Below are 17296 nucleotides of genomic sequence, written 5' to 3' on the forward strand. Positions count from 1 at the left end.
CACTTAACAGGCAACAACCCCCCCATCCCAAAACCCCCACCCCGAATACCCCGAACACCTTCCTCCCCATGCAGAGGAAGAAATGACCTACATTCAAACAAACGGATCACAGCGCTGAAACCACGGCCTCCTCAAACTCATCCTGCAGTTTGTTCTGTGCTCAGTGAGACTGATGCATATCCACCAGGAGATACAGACACAGTGATGACTGTTACTACTGAGAGAGAGAGCAGAGTCACTTCAGCATCCACTGTCATGACCCCGCTCATGGACAGCACGTGACCTCGGGGAAACATCCGACAAGTTCATTCATGAGAACAGAACGGACGGACGTTAAAGACCGCGAGCTCGTATTTACCTTCACATTCAACATGCTTCAAATGCTGGGTTTGGTGTTCAGAGGCCTCATGCCTAACTTCCTGCTCCGGCTCCAAATGAAACCCTGAGCAAGCTTGGAAGAGAAACCAAGAGCGCTGCTGTCGTCAAGAAAACTGTACATACGCAGAATCCTCTCCCCTTCTCGCATTTTTCAGCCCAACAGATTCAAGCTCATTTCTTTTAATAAGTGAGTAACACAAAGTCTGGGGCTCTTATCAAGCTGTGCTTCTGAACCTCACCGAGCAGATTTACTTTGCGCCAGCTGTCGATCCGTTGCCTTCTCTGAACTTTCCTCACAAACGAGTTTAAGCACTCGGGCTCTGCACAGATCTCTTCTCAGCCTCTTGAACGTTGCTGGTTTTCAGCCTCGCTCCGTGCACAGAGGAGGAAGTGTTCCCCCCGTGCTCTTCCTCTCCTCACTGTCGTCTGTATCCAGAAGAAGAACAAGCAGCTTCCCCGTGGCTGCTCTTTATGACAGGCTTGACAAAATAACCCGGCCTCTCATTACGCTATATGCAAACAATGATAAAGGGGACGGCGCAGAGATGTCATGTTAGACAATCAAGGAGGGGACCTCTGACACGCTGCCACCAGTGGATAATAAAGTGCCGCACCAGGCGACAAATGACACCGCACTTAATTTGCTGCGCAATGTTCCTGTAATTAGGTGAATTTGGCACAGGCAGGGGGGAGCGACAGCTAGATCAAGGTCTTGATGAATTAGGGGTCCACTGTCAAGATCAAATCACATTAATCAAGGTGGCCGAGTCCGCGGACAGCCGCCCCCTCCCTCCGCCCCCTCCACTCTCCCAGCCGGCGTGATGAATAGCCCTGCTCCCGCCAGGCGCGAAGTATGCATCACCATCAAATCTGTGAATTTAAATGTAAGAGAACTATTTGGAGAATTCTATTGACTTTTTTGTCCCGCTGCCAGTTTTTCTTCTGTGATAAAGTAACTTTGAAGTCCTGCAGGAAGCTGCTCAGTTTCAAAGTGTGCCACAGACTGGGATCACTGCGGAGCACTTCATCACACTCGTGTCCTCTCCTGCAGGCTGGATGGTGGCCCAGCCGGCTGGGTCACACTCTGTAACTCTTACTGTCCTTTACACGCTTATTTTGGTTCATAAAATGTTAATAATGTCACTTTCTCCATTCTGATATCTGACACTAATAAAGACATAACAAACCTGTAATGCACCTCACAACAGCGTCCTCCTGTGTAAAGGAGACTTTTGCGCTGTGTTGTGTAAAACACTCTGTTTCCCTCTGAGCTGAATTTCCCTCAGGAGAATAAATGGGAATGCATCTGTTATTGAGCCCCACAGCAGGCTGGAAGTGCAGCTCACCCCCAGCGCTGCTGCAGCACACGCAGCCTGCGCTGTGACCTCTACACTCTGGGAGTTTAATTATGGCGCTAGCTCGGGGGCAACGCGGCCTGCGCCACACAGATTAGCTGCACAACAGGCCATTAATGAATATAAAGAGGGGCTGGACGCTGGTTGGATGTTTGATGTCACCAGTGATGGATCCCAACACGCTGATCGCCGCTGATGGAGCGAGCTGCAGACTGATACGAGCACCGGCAGAGATGAATCTATCCAGGGTGGAAGATCAGAACATTTACCTGAGGAAGGTGCTGAAGCTGTACCTTTAAGTGACTCAGGCTTTACTTATATACCTGCATCAATCTACCGGGAAACATTTCAGGAAGCGCTTTGAACATCTCCACTCCTCTCTGTTTATTTGATGGGGGCCTTGTAAACACGAAGGGGAGTTCACTTTAACTCTTCATTTGTTGAATCCATCTCTTGTACGTCACTTCCTGCGGGAGTGTTTCCAGCTCCTCCCCTGCCTTGCTCAGCGGCACTCCTCGGTTGAAAGAGAGGAGATTCTTCACTTTCTGCTCTGAGATTTTTGGATCGCAGAAACTTCAGACTGCAAGCCGACTTCTCAAACCATCAGAGCGTTTGATCCCCAGACGGCTGGAGCCAAAAGAGCAAAGCTCGCCCACATAATCAAACTGTATTGGAAACAAGGGCTGCAGAGGGGAAACTTAGAACCAGCATTGATTATTCACTTTGGAAGTCAGCATGTTGTCATCTGCTTTTGATATTGAACTTGGCGAACGCTCAGCTCTCATCAGCGCCTGCTAACATGCACTCTAAAGCAAATCCTCCAGAGTTACAAAGCACAACAAGCTGGTGCCGTACAGTAGTAACTGAATGTGAAGGGAAGATGTGCATCAGAAAGATCTGACGACGTTCACCTGCGTCGCTCTTCTACCTCTGTGACGTGTAGGAAACAGGACACTTACCCGTGCATGGCGTGCAGCGCGTGGGGCTCGTAGTGGTATCGTCCCTCATGATGGCGCATGTCAATCGGGATCGGCGTGTGGAAGGTGGGGAAGATGTGGTGGGGGGCTGCGAGAGCAAAAAGCAAAGAAGAGAGTTAGCTGGGGAAGGGAGGGAGAGGAGACTTCAAAAAAAGAGCTTGCCTTTCAGAAAAGAGAGATTTCAAAGGCAAAAGGGCTACAATAAAGCTACATGACTTTCACAGCAAGCTGAGCACTTTCGTGTAAAATATTGGCACTATCACACAAGAGAAGTGGAATAAATAAATAATCAAAGTCGTCCTAAGAAATCCTACATCTTGAACATAAAAGATATCCAACCGGGCTTTTGACAAAGACCTGCAGCTAGACGCTCTTTGAACTAGACGGGATGATGGACTGTGTGGAGGGGAGCTGCAGCCCCGACTCAAACCGAGGCTGACAGCTCTGGGAAAGCTTTCTTCTGCTCGCTCTCTGAACGAGGCTCCTCTGGAGCTGCAAACAGCACAGCTAAAACCCAGAGAGGCTACTGTACACATGCTGGGGGGGTTAAGTGACGTCTGTGTTTGCTTTGTGCTTCCAGGGTCGGGCGGACGAGGTGCATCGTTGTTGACCTGCGTTCGTCCGAGCTTCCAGGTGAGAAAAACATCAGACGCCCATGACACCATGCTTAAAGAGGCTCAGATATATCTCCAGGCTCCAAATACACTGCATCAAACATTTCCCATAATGCAACCTCACAGGCACATGAGGCTCCTTCTGCCTGGTGACACGCCTCCAGTCTTTGTGGTCTCAAAGTCCATCTGACCCCGCGCTCACGTGATGCTCACGTGATGCTCACGTGATGCTCCGGTGATGCTCCGGGGATGCTCCGGGGATGCTCCGGTGATGCTCCGGGGACGCTCCGGTGATGCTCCGGTGATGCTCCGGGGATGCTCCGGTGATGCTCCGGTGATGCTCCGGGGATGCTCCGGTGATGCTCCGGTGATGCTCCGGGGATGCTCCGGGGATGCTCCGGTGATGCTCCGGTGATGCTCCGGGGATGCTCCGGTGATGCTCCGGTGATGCTCCGGGGATGCTCCGGTGATGCTCCGGTGATGCTCCGGTGATGCTCCGGGGATGCTCCGGTGATGCTCCGGTGATGCTCCGGGGATGCTCCGGTGATGCTCCGGGGATGCTCCGGGGATGCTCCGGTGATGCTCCGGTGATGCTCCGGGGATGCTCCGGTGATGCTCCGGTGATGCTCCGGTGATGCTCCGGGGATGCTCCGGGGATGCTCCGGGGATGCTCCGGGGATGCTCCGGGGATGCTCCGGGGATGCTCCGGTGATGCTCCGGTGATGCTCCGGGGATGCTCCGGTGATGCTCCGGTGATGCTCCGGTGATGCTCTGGGATCAGCTGGGAAGTCGTGTTTTGATTTCGGTGTGTTGCTTCTGTTTGACTCTTATTAGTGGTGCTTTTTTAATATAAATGACTACAAATGTCAGATATATATTTTTACGTAGAGGATCTGTTACATTTAAAAACCCACACATTTCACTCGATGGCAAATATTGGGACACACCTGGATGCAAGGCGCAGGTTCTACAGTGAAGGTGCGCTTCTGTTCCACTTGAATCTGTCGCCTGTGTTTAGGAGCTTTGTGAGGTTCACCGTGCCTCCTGTTAACGGCCCTCTCTATGTTTTATTTCCGTCCTCTGGATTCCTCTCAGATCTGGGAACTTTACCCGAAACACGAGAACTAATTAGCTGTTTGTGATAACACGGAGCCGCAGAAGATGTCGTGTCTTCATTTTACCAGCACATAAACGAAGCCTTTCGGGCTCTTTAAAGACTTTATGGAGTTATGGTTCTTGTTAACATTTTTCTCAGGTCTTTATTTTGGAAAAGCTCCACGAGGGCATTGCCTAACTCTCTCTCTCTCTCTCTCCCCTCATCATCTCCTCCCTCGCTCGCCCTCGCTACAGTTTTCACATCCTGTTAATTGCAACCTGGTGTGTCTCGTCTCCGAGCTGCCGGACCGGAGAAGACAAGAGGAAGAGAAGGACGGAGAGAGGAGGAGGAGGAGGAGGAGGAGGAGGAGGAGGAGGAGGTGAGCCAGCTGATCTCTGGATTGCATTAAAATTCTTCTTGAGTCACACACACACACACTTACACACACACACACACACACACTTACACACACACACACTCCAGTGGGAATCTCGCAGGGTGACCTGGGATTTTGGAGCGGAGGGGTCAGGGCCACGGATCATTATCTGCTCCGGGCCGAGCGTTGGGAGGGGATAACGGGGCCTCCCGGGGCTCCCGGGGGCCCGGGACCTGAGTGAGTCAGCATTCCAGGCCCATTCCTCTCACTCTGCACCCTGACAGCCTGACGGACAGACCCGGTCCCCACACGCACGCAGAAATAGCCCTCTTTACTTCCCTCTCTGTCTGAATGACGCCACAGGGGCCTGGAGGGACGAGGCTGGGCTGATCAGTGATGTTTGTGAGAAGGAGAAGCTGCTTCCTGCTCTGAGCCTCTCACTGATGCCTTACTGTTGTTATCCTGACCGTACCTGTGTGTGAGGCAGGTGTAACACTGTGAGGAGGAAGAGCACAGAGCCATCTAAAGTAAGTGTAGAATAAAATCATTTCCATAATAATAACTAGGAACAGGAGCAGGCCGAGCCTTTGATAGACGCTGATACCAACCTGTTCAGTGCATTAACGAGAGTGCTTCCTGTTAGACACCTACATTTCTCGGTATATCTCGGCCTTCACTTGAGATGTACTGAGCGGCCCTCGCTGCGGTCTGTGACTCGGGACAGCAGCTCATGTACGGTCCCGCTCCTCCTCGCTCTGCCTTTGTGATGGAAAAGGCGTCGGGCGTGTGTTTGAATTATCTGACGCAGGGTAATAAGGGCGCCACACCTGACCTTCAGAACTCACACGGCATCAGAACATGCCGCCAAACTGTCTCTAACAGGGCTGTTTAATTATCTGCATCGTTTTCCAGCTCTGCATCTCTCTATCTGCATCTCTCTCCTACTCTAAGTCTCCATCATGCTTCACTTCCACTGATGCGTCAGCTCTGACTGTACGTATCTTCAGCTGTACTCTTATATCTCTTCCTCACTGTGATCTCTGTCGTCTGCTCTGTGTTTGCTCGTTCTGTTGTCTGTTTGTTATTGACTCTGTAACGCGGCCTCGGGTCCCATGAAGGCTCCACATTAGTTATTCTCGTTATGATTATGAGATCTCTGTCGCTGCCTCGTCACTACTTCTAACTCACCTCGTTCTTCCTCTCTCAGTCAGCCCTTCTCCAGCTCTGTGTGCATGTCAGTGTCACACTCTCTACCACTGTCATCACTTTATCACGTTACCTCTAATGCTGTTTATTTCTATACACATCCACGTGTCTGTGTATCTCACTCAGCTTGTTTTCTCTCTCTCTGGCCTCTAGCTTTACCTCTTCATCTCTCTATCTGTAGTTCTATCTCCTCTCTCTGTTTCTATCTACAGCATCATTTCATCTACTCTGTCTGTTTCCCTCCATCACTTCATCTCTGTGACTTCTTCTCTCTCTTTGTGTCTTCCTCTTCATCTCAGTTCTCATCCTCTCTAATGTTTTATCATTAACTCAACATCTAACACACAGAGATGATCTCTGTTTACCCACTGCTATAACATCCTTCTCTGTACTTCTTCATGTCTCTCAGATCATCCCTCCTTCCCTCTCTCTTTCTGTCTCTATTTCTTTCCTTCTGTATCACCACCTCTTTCCTTCACTCCCTCTCCGCCTGCCCTCTCCGTCCCAGACATTCTCCATTGTAATTTGGTATAATTACCCTCTGTCTGACTCCATGCACTGTGTAGGCTGAGGAGAGCCAGTATATATGGTATATATGTGAGTGTGTGTGTGTGAGAGAGGGAGCTAAAGGGCCCCATTCAAAGAGCAGCTCGAGTTAATGCACCATTCATAACAGTCGGGGGTGAATTATAAGAGGGGGTCACGGGGGGAGGAGGAGGTGGGAGACAAAGAGCAGCTAAATCTGGGTCACCGAGATGTGACGTGGAGAGGAGGAAGACTTTGAGTCCTCGGGACAGGTCACAGAACCACAGAGGAAACACTTTCCTGCGGTGTGTGTCAGAGCTGTTACTCTGTACAGGAGAGATTCAAAAGGAGGCAAAGCAAAGGACAGAGAGAGGAAAGAAAGATGGAAGGAATGAAAGAAACAAAGACTGCAGCAGTGCTGAATCAGATATGTTGAAACGTGAGTGAAGCGTAACCCCACACAGCAAACTGAGCATCAGTCGTCCCAGTCACAGAAGTTTGTTTTTACAGTTAAGACGCTTTCAGTCGTTTAGAGTCATGAAGCGTTTGCCGTGATTTGGACAACGTGCCACAAACGCCTGCTGAGGCCGCCGAGCCCAGGATTTGTTTAATCCTTACAGAAACACGTCTCGTGTTAGTGTCAGAGGTTTCTGGGCTCAGATGACCCGACCAGCCCGGACACGTTGGACCAGTTATTCAGCCAGACTCCTGTCAGGTATCCTCCCCTCATCCAGCCTGAGGTTGTCCTCTGCGGGGCTGGCGTGCTGGCCGGGGGATTGACCATGCAGGCTTATTCCATCACCGAGACAGCTCCATTGTTCTGCCGCCACAGGAAGAACAAAAGGCGAGCGCTCATGAGAGTTCAAGAGGCACATTTACCTGATTCACTGGGCCCCGATCCCCCCTGGGCGTACGCAGCGTCAGGCAGCACCGCCGTGCCCCCGCTTAGGCTCCAGCCATCTATTAGTCTTTGCTTGATAGCATTTGTTTCAGCGCTGCAGCGGGCCGGCCACACTTTCTCAAAGTCAGCCCCCCTTCTGATCGCTCGCTGCAGGCTCGCTGTTTTCTTGTGTTGCTGCGTTATCTTAAAGTTTACGAGGATCTAAATTTACATTTCTGAAAGTGCTTACGCCGCGCTTCACAGAAAGACTTTAACCTCAAACTTTTATACAACTTTCTGACATGAACTCAGTTTTTTTTAAGCTTTTGTCTGATTGTGAGATCCCTTCAGCTGCTGTCATCTATCCCAAACACGCCTCCTGGCTCCTCCGACTGTGCGTCTGCTGGGGAGGCTGAACTAAACTTTTTGGAGCTCTTTAGTCAGGTGTCGACGCTCCTGGATACTCTGTGACCTTGAAAGTGAACGTGCAGATCGTCACTCTGACCCCAGCAGAGGTTCACAGTGAGTGTAACAGCTGACTGAAGCTCGTAAAGACGACTGACGTGAAAGTATTCCGGAGCCTCTGCAGTGTAATCTTTCTGCTCCTCTGTGAGAGCGCAGTTTTAACATCCTGCAGGAAACGTCTCCGAATGTGTCGATGTGTCCATTCCTCCCCGTCCAGGCCGAAGCTCTGTGTGGCTGTAGCTCAGTGGCCCCGGTGGCAAACCACCTCGAGGCAGAGCTACTTATCAGCGTTGGACAGCTGCGCTCAGGCCACGTGCTAATAACCTCCATGCATCACCGGGCTGGAGGTGAGCGCGCGGCGGCTGGCATGAACAAAACGAGGCAGGCAGCGAGGTAGCAGCGCTGATGGGCCTCCTCTGCTCGCCGCGCCGCGAGCTGCATGTTGTTAGCATGCTGTTTGTGCAATTTAGCTACTTAACAGACTGCGAGGGTTCAAAGACTGATTGCACCGTCGAGTAATCACCCACCTCCAACGCCTGATTTATCGCCCCCTCGCTTAATAGCACTGCTTAACACACAGGTTTGTCCAGATTAAGTAATTACCTGAAAGCTCAAGTTTATTATCTCCTCCGACGGGCCGGTGATAAAGGCTCGCTGTCGAGAGCAGCCAAAGGAAGGCCGTGTAGCTGCTGAATGAGAGCGATAATTAAAATACAATGAATTAAATAGTCGCTTCTGGGGCTGTCACCGTGCTCCCCTGCTAACATCCATATTACCCCGCTGGCACCCTCGCCAGGGGGGCGCCTGGGATTACGCCTCGCCCCGGACTCGCAGAGCAGCTGAGGGGGAAATGACTCCAATGGGCCATCTGTAAATTAAACAGAGACCTAGTTCTCCTCTGAAAAAACTGAGCGAAGAATAGTTTCCACATTAGCTCGGCGCGGGTCTTGTTGTGGAGTCTTAATGAGGTGGAGGCCTCTGCAGGTTCAGACGCTGCACACAGGAGAGGAAACACTGGGGAGTCTTTTGAGCGATGCACCTCCTCTTCGTCCTGCTGACGAACGCGGCGCAGGTGGAAGCAGAAGACGTCTTTTACCTGCTTCACGCCGCTCACCTCAACAATCCCCCCGATCCCCCTGAGGAGGCCCGGACCTCCGGTTCGATCTACCAAAATAGATGGAGGTCGGTCCTGTCGCGTCAGCACTCGGCCGCCTCCCGTGTCGATAAACGGTCCGCTGCACGCCGACACAATCTGCTGAAGCAGGAGAGTCTCTATTTTTTGACCCAGCTGCTCCCCCGGCTCCGCTGCTCCGGCCGCCTTTATTTTACTGCTGCTCGTGTTTGTTTGACACTCTGCTGCCGAGCATGACGGAGAGCAGAGCCGGCTGACTTCCTCAGTGCTCCGCAGATGGGCCGACCTCTTCAGCTCCAGTAACAGACGCACAGAGGGACGAGGCTGAGAGGGAGGAAATGACTTCTCTTCCTTTAGTTCAGCAACAAGACACAGTTTCTCTGACGTGTCCTCAGAATCTTCATGAGTTCGACCCGTGTGACAAAGTGGTATAAAACTACAACCTGAAGCTGCAGAGGCAGCACGATGCGGGCGCTCTCTTTCTCTGTCACCACAGCCGCCGTGACCTCTGACCCCGGCCTCCACACAAAGCCTCTTCACACACACTTCAAACTGACCTCCCCTGGACAATGCTGCTCCTTTCTCTGTTAAAGAAAGCATGTGGGAGACGGCCTGAAGGAGACAATGGAGGAAAGGAGACAGACCTAAAGGGAATTGACTTTCTAATCCTGATTAACACTTTCCCACTGCCGAGGGCCGCTCTCTGCTCCGTCACGGCTCGGCTGCTGAGCGTCCTTGTATTGAAAGATCGCCAAGCTCTCACACTGAGCAGGAATCAGATCTTAAACTGCAGCAAACAGCAGAGCACGACTCCGAGTGATCTCTCTGCTGATGGTCGTCAGCTCTGTCTGGGACACCAGAGAAGGGCAATAACACCGCAGAGCTGCCGTCTCTTTGAGCTGAAATTACAAGACCTGGACTCTGATTTGTTTTGACGTGCTTCACCACCAGCATCTCGGCCCCGCTGCGATGACACGTTACACGAACTCTCCCATAAACAAGCTGCTCAGGAATCCGTTTGAGTTCAGTTTACAGGAACCCGCTCGGCTTGTAATTGAGAGAGGGAACCGCAGCGCTTTGTAAACACAAACTTTGCCACTCAAGGTTCAAAAAGAGGACTGTAGGTGTGATTACAGCCTGTGAGGAGCAGCACATACACTGACCTCAGACCAGGTCCTCAGCGGGCTGACGGGTCGTCTCTTTGCTTTGAGCTCACATCAACAAGCAGACTTTTTTTGAGGTGACAGGTACACGTCAGATCAAATTAAAACAAGGCAGAAAACTTCGTATGCACCAAAGAACCTGCAGTGCCTCAGACTGTCTCCTCAGGACCTTTCAGAGTCAGCAGGACAGTTGTGGGAATGAAACAGGCGGTTCAACAGTTTGACCTCATCCAGCTACACCGAGGTGAGTTAGTCTGAGAGTGCAGACAGCTGCTGGGACACAGAAGGAGGACGTTTACGAGGAACAAAGTTTGAGGAGACTTTTGTTTGGGACAGAAAGTCGAGGACTCATCTGCAGATCCTGCAAAAGTCTGACATACTCATGCTTAGCTTGATCATTAAAGACGCCTTCGTGCAACAAGTCTTCCACACTGAAAGGAAGGGAACTTTGAAAGAGCAGAAACAGGATGTAGCTCCTCCTGAAACCCAGGACTCATCCAGCATTTTAGAAAGAGTCACTGCAGGAAGATGTTCATCCAACAAGCTGAAGAGAAAAGGGGACAACTGCTCTCTAATGTTCTCATGTGCATAAAACAATGTCGGCTGGAGAAAGTGACCAACCCAGCGTTTAGAGAGACTGCAGGTTTGTTCAGTCTTACTTTAGTAGTTCATCTTTCAGCCACAGGCGGCAGCACTGAGCACGACCACATCCTGCGCCAACTTTGATCTTAAATAATATGTGTCCACTTTTATGTGACGTATAACCTTTTCATTTTTGTTATTTTACACCTGCCTGGCTCTTGTTGAGGCCCTGAGGAGCGGCCCCCTCCTCCCCCTCCTCCCCCTCCTCCTCCCGAGCGGACCACCTCTGACCCCCACAATTCAGCCGCTCAATAGGGACCGGGAGGGCCACAAAGCCGGGCAAACAGCTCCGTGTGTAATGATAAAGTGTGTAGTCGGGGAGAGAAGAAGAGGAAGAGGCCGCCTCACACAATGAGAGCACGGCGAAGAATTAAACGCTGACTCGCACCTCGACCCGTCCCAGCCAATCAGAGCCCGAGGACGAGAGAGCAGGATGACTTCAAAAGAAAAAATCGTCCCTCTTGAAATAGAACAAACATTAAATATGAATATTAACTCATAATGCTGACCAAAAACAAGCCTCTGTCCGTGCAGCATCATTACAGTCATACATCTGTCTAATGGCTTCCTGTGACTGTGTGTGTGCACGTATTAAGAAAGAGACGCTGTAAATGGGAGCAGCACTGATCTGCATATTTCCTGACCTTATTTCAGTCCTTGCTCGGCCTGGTTTGGTGGCTAATTATCCAAACAGCAGCAAGACAAAGCACATCAGGACTACAATTAGTCTGAAAGAGCTATTAGCTTCCCGACCAAACGAGGCTCTGCAGGAACACTGCTTCTCATGCTGCAGAGGAAACAAGCACGCCACCTTTCACAATAATCGATTTCTTTGATCGGATATTTTATACGATGGTAAATGTATCAGCAGAGAGCTCACAAAGTTTCTCATGCCGTTTAGGAGGGAGGGGGAGACTTTGATTAGGGAACGAGAGCTTGTCTGAGGGGATGGTTGAAGGAGAAGAGGCCTCCTACCTCCGCTCGCCCTGCTGGGTGTGAGCGGGGGCAGGAGGCCGCCTGCCGAGGGCTCTCGTCGGCCCTCAGGCTCGTGTTACGGCCGGAGCTGGGTGTGTTTCCCGTACGAGGCCCTGCAGACGGGCTGTCAGCTGTGATTCAGTTTCCCCCTCAGTAAGAAATGTGTCATTACACCCACATCCTGACGTTTACACACAGACTCCACAGACAGAGCTGTGGGTGGAGACAGATTGATTTCTGAATGACTTCTGCTGCTATGATCGGTGTTGGAGAGCGGGGACAAGATGTCCTTATTTGATCAACTGTTTCAGGCCGTCTGAACAGCTGCCAAGTCTTCAGCGACAGCAGATCTGTCTGTCTGTTCCTCGCTCTGTCCACCCTCAGACAGCCGTGGCGTCAGCTCTGACGCTTGTCGCTTGTTGCCTTCACTTTCACGTCGACTCACAGTCGGAGCAGCTCCAAAGACACTTCCTCCGGAGGGAACAGAGCGGAGCGGTTGGACATGGACGCTTGGTCGGCCATGTTTTTTAGTTGAGATTGTGAGGAGCTCGTCGGCGTTGTGCAGCAGAGGTTCAGTTAGTTTTTACGGTCCTGGCACAGAGCCGGCTCACAGAATCATCCTGGTTTATGTTTTTGAGTTCTTCGTCTTCAGCAGGCTCGTTCCCTCCGTCCAGATCCCTCTGACCAGGCTGCGTCAGGTAGAGGTGGTGTTAAGCTGTGACAGAGCTCTCTCACTGCGCCTGAGCTTGAGGCCGGCTAATGAGACGCTCTAACTCGGCGTGTTTATGAGGGGAAATATTCCTCCGTGATGAATTAAGAAAAGAGCGCCGTCATATTCTCGGTGCTTTAACAGTTGCTGTGGGCCGCGGGCGATGCAGACGTGAGTTCAGAGGGAAAGTTTGCAGCTTTCTGAAACACAACACTCGTCGCTCTCTCAGACCGGAGCTTTAAAATGCAGCGATGTGACAACCTGGTGCTTCATAAAGATTTATAACCAGCAGACAAACACCACACTGTGTGTTTATCCTCACGTGCGAGCTTTGATTTCCACGTTAGCCCAGCTAATTAGCTGTTATTGCTAATCTCCAGCTGCTTTCTGTAATACTTACAAGGCAATTAGCGTGCCTCTTCTGGTTTCACTGTAACTTAGTAAAGAGCGCTGCAGCTGTGAGCTGTTTGAGAGGGCGGGGGCTCACGCCTCAGCCTGTCACTACCTCACACTGTGTCAACTGGAAATGTTTGGCCTTCACAAATACAGAAAAACATATTAAGTTTGCAATAACATGGAATTAAGCTACTGAGGTCATGAGTCAGTGTCCCCAAACATACAATTACCTCCCTCAGAAACATGTGACCAAAAAGCTCGTCTGACAGACTGCCTCACTTTCTCACACTTTATTACTTGGACTGAATTTAAGGCTCTGTGTCGGTGAGGAGCTCACATGGCCCAGAGACGTCTTCACTCATAAATAGAGCTGTCATATTCTTTCGTTCAGATTCTGAGTGCATGAACACGTTGTCCCTTTAAGCGTCCTGCTGCCTGTTAGAGTCACCGTCACATGCAGATTCATCCGCTGCTGAACAATAGTCCCCGACTGATGAACCTGATAAAAAGTAATGATGATCTGTCATGTTGTGAGCGAGAAGCAGAGTAGATATAACATGACTCAAGCTGAAGTGAAACCACTTGTTCCCTGCTGTACTGTACGTGGTTGGTATTTGTGCTGGAGGGCCAGACGCCCGCTGTCAGAGAGAGAAGGCCGAGGAGAAATGAGTGAGTTACATGCCACTCCTCAAACCTTAGTTACCCTCCTGGTGTTTCTCCTGCCCTGTAACACCGCGGGAGGCCCTCCAGACTGCGGCTGTACTGGTCAGAACCACAACGAGCTGCTGAAACCTCGAAATCATTTGATTTGTCTGCTCGGGTGGACGGAGAGTTCCCTGCTCGTCTACGTTTCAGAGCCCGTGAGAGACGGACTGAATCCCTGCAAACTTACAAAGTACTGCTGGAAGCAGCAGCAGCAGCAGCAGCAGCAGCAGCAGCAGCAGCAGCAGCCTTCAGCCCCGTGTGTTTGTGAAGTTTCTGCTTTGTAGAGCAGAGTGACTTACAGCTCAGCGCAGCCCCAGCTGCTGCCTGACGCCTGTTTCTTGTGCATCTCTTTTTAAATGTTTTCACAAACGGACCAACAGTTCCTCCCGTCTGTTTGCTGCAGGACAGAACGCTTTCAACAAGCAGCATGTCAGCCCCAGCTTCAAGGCTGATCCAAACCTTTTGTATGTCCTTCACGTGTTTGTGTTCTGTCCTTCACTTGAATCCCCTCCATCTGAGAGTGCGATACAATATGGCCGCCACAGTAACACTCACACTGATCCCTGTGTTTGCTTAACGGGTCACAAGTTAACTAAACACACACACTAACACACTCGCGCAGCATTTCCACATGTTCACTGTTTTTATTCTGACTCGAGCAGACATGTGAGACTCCTAACGTCAGTCCATCCTCCTCCTCGTCCTCCTCCTCCTCCTCCTCCTCCTCCTCCTCCTCCTCCTCTTCCTCCTCCTCCTCCTCCTCCTCCTCCTCAAACTGTTGATCAAAGTTGTCTTTGCCTTTGAATCGCTTCATCAGACTGTTTCAGAGCAGCCGCCGTGTTCAGCATGAAGACATGAACAGATTCGCTGGCAGCACGTGTTTCATCGATGCATTAAAGGTGATCAAGTCTTGATGCATGATATGAGGAGGGCGTCATGTGCTGTCATTGATCCTATAAGAGTTAACGTTGTGAAGTGAAACACTGCGGCTGCTCCTCGTGCAGATCCTGGACTACAGAAGCGCCTCAGTGCTGCTGGGTCTTTGTGCTGAACCCAGACAGACCTGGGACCTGCCCCTAAACCTCAGAGGCCACCTCTCAGGGGGCGGGGAGCTCATTTGCAGTCTGCCGGAGCGGGAAAGGAGGGATAGGGAAAAGGGAAACCAAAAGGTGGGGGAGCTTTTGGCTTAATCCTCTCAAACATCCATATATCGCTCCCCGCAGTTGTAAATCTGCAGGAATGCCGCCTGTTGTTTTTGGAATCAGTGCGAGCGAACCCTAACGGCTCTGAGAGATTGATGTCTCCAGACGTTGCCTGAAGCTGCTGGTTGCATATTTCAGCGCTGGGGTCGCTTCAGCCTGACTTAGAGAGAAAGCGGACTGTGACGAGCGATACGATTGGCCTTACAGCAGGGCCGACAAACACAGGCTGCTTCCTGTCTCCATCTTTCTCTGTCTCCTTCATGCTTAAACAAAGAGCCTGTAATAACTGCACACCTTCTCTGCCATGACCTCTCTTATCCTTTTTATCTTCATCTTTCTTCTCTGTCCGTCATGTGGATGGAGAAGAAGTGTGTTCCTCCTCAGAGTGAGCATACGCTGGTTTCTCAGCCCGTGTGAGGTGATGACACTGAGGCTGTCTGTGAGCTTTTAGAGTCACCGTGTTTCCAGCTTTCCTCTCACTGCATGCTGCAGGCCTCTGCAGTGCATCTGGAATATCTAGGCCATGTTTTTACAAGTTTCCTTAATGACTCCTCTCAGCCTGGAAACAGCTAACAAGTGAGGAGCAAGTGAGGGCACAGACACGTATGTATTCTTTATCCAGTGATCTACCACTGGGCTATAAATAGAGTCAATGTAAGAGAGAGAAACATTCTGTTTTCACTTTAAACATGTGATCCGGCCCCTCGGAGCCCCCCCTCCCCGGAGGCAGACTTCAGATAAAACAGGACGAGGGCATCTTGGAAAGTCATCAAGCTAACTGTTTACAAAGAGCCACAGAGATGTGTGTGTGTGTGTGTGTGTGTGTGTGTGTGTGCACAGGAACATGTGGAAACAGCCGTCCAGAGAGTCACTGTGATCACTGGGAGCTGTGCTGAGGGGCCGCGCTCGGGGGCCACAGGCTGCAGGATCACAGAAACTCTGAAAATGTAAATCTGCTCGATTCAAACTGAGTGAACTCGTCCGTCTCTGTTTCAACGCCGTGTCGCTGCTGACTCGTCCCGTGGAGCAGCCTGCTCGGCCCTCCGCTCCAGAATATGGTGACACAGGTCCCTCTCTGACAGGGACATAGAGAAAAGTTAGAACTTCATGTTTCATCGTCTGTTAGTCGTCGACCGTCTCTCTGTCTGATGCCAGAGTGACGGTTTCCGCACACCTCAGCAGAGACAGGAAGAAGACGCACACACGTCCTCCTCCTGTCTGTGAAGCAGCAGCGCAGTGCAGTCCTCAGTCTCTCCGTCATATGAAACACCACCACAGCTTTAACATGGGGCTCAGTGTGTAGCAGCTCCTCCAGCAGCACAGCTGTGGCTCAGTGGTAGTTTGTGTGTTAGTCGGCCTGCGCTGATGTCAGGGGGCTGTTTTTGTGCTCCCCGGGCAGGGCCTCATTTAAACAGCACAGAGGCGGAGGAGAAAGGACCCCCCCGCCTCCTCCTCCCCCTCCTCCTCCTCCTCCTCCTCCTCTTCTTCTCAGGAAGATTAGTGGCCGTCCTTTTGGAGTAGGAGGAGGATGCTGAGTCTTTTTCGGTCACATTTTTCTCTGCCAGCGGGCCTGACCCCCTGAGTGCTCTCTGTGCAGCTCGCCTGCTTTAGCGGTGGGGGCCCTCGCATCCAGCCGCCATCAATTACTCACTGTCCAGCGGCCCCCACTTTACCGGGCAGATAAAGGAATCCTTCCTTATCACGAGCCCACCTCTCTTAAAACACTATTTACACAGCTCAGACCCCGCCTCCCTTCATCTGACCGAGGCGCTCCGGATTCCTCACATCCACGCTCGTCAGAGTTCCTTTAAAGGCCTCTCAGCTCCGGCCTGACTCGGGCTGCTCACACCTGATCACTGTTTGTTGTGTTCCAGTCTCAGGTCACACAGAGACACAAACAGATGCTTATTTACACGTGACACAATCACTGACGCATCAGGGGGACATCAAGGTTTCCTCTGCACACGCTCTCTTCGTAGGGCTCGGTGTATTTCACTTAGCTTGTAAATGTCAGTTAGGAATCCTGCTTATCAATATTTTCACTGTTCGATTGCTTCTTGAATCAGTTGATCGTTCCGTTGATCAGAAGTGAAACAGTAACCGTTCAGAGAGCCCAAAGATTTAAAATGTAGAAATATGAAGATGATAAAAAACAATACATCGTTTGATCGTTTGGTTGATTTTAATTACACAAATTGTTGCTGATTGATTTTCTCACTTCCTCTTCCTGCTGAAATATCTGCTCAGGTGTGCGTCTGTTTAGTCAGTTTAGGTCGGCCTCCCCCTCCGTCCCCCCTCCGTCCCCCTCCCCGTGTGCCCCGGAGCAGCCTAGGAGGTGCTAAGTACTTAGGCTCCCTCCCTGCGGACCAGCCAGACTCAGCAGAAAGACCTGGGCGGCTGCAGGGGGGGAGGCGGGAGGGGGGAGTCGGGGGCGCTGAGCGCGGCACATCAATCTCCCTCTCGAATGACAAACTCACTCTCAGCAAGATGTATGTCAGGA

Source organism: Semicossyphus pulcher, unplaced genomic scaffold (assembly GCF_022749685.1).
Source record: "Semicossyphus pulcher isolate SPU_LCO1_2020_fin unplaced genomic scaffold, fSemPul1.0.p SCAF_24, whole genome shotgun sequence".
Lineage (NCBI taxonomy): Eukaryota > Metazoa > Chordata > Actinopteri > Labriformes > Labridae > Semicossyphus > Semicossyphus pulcher.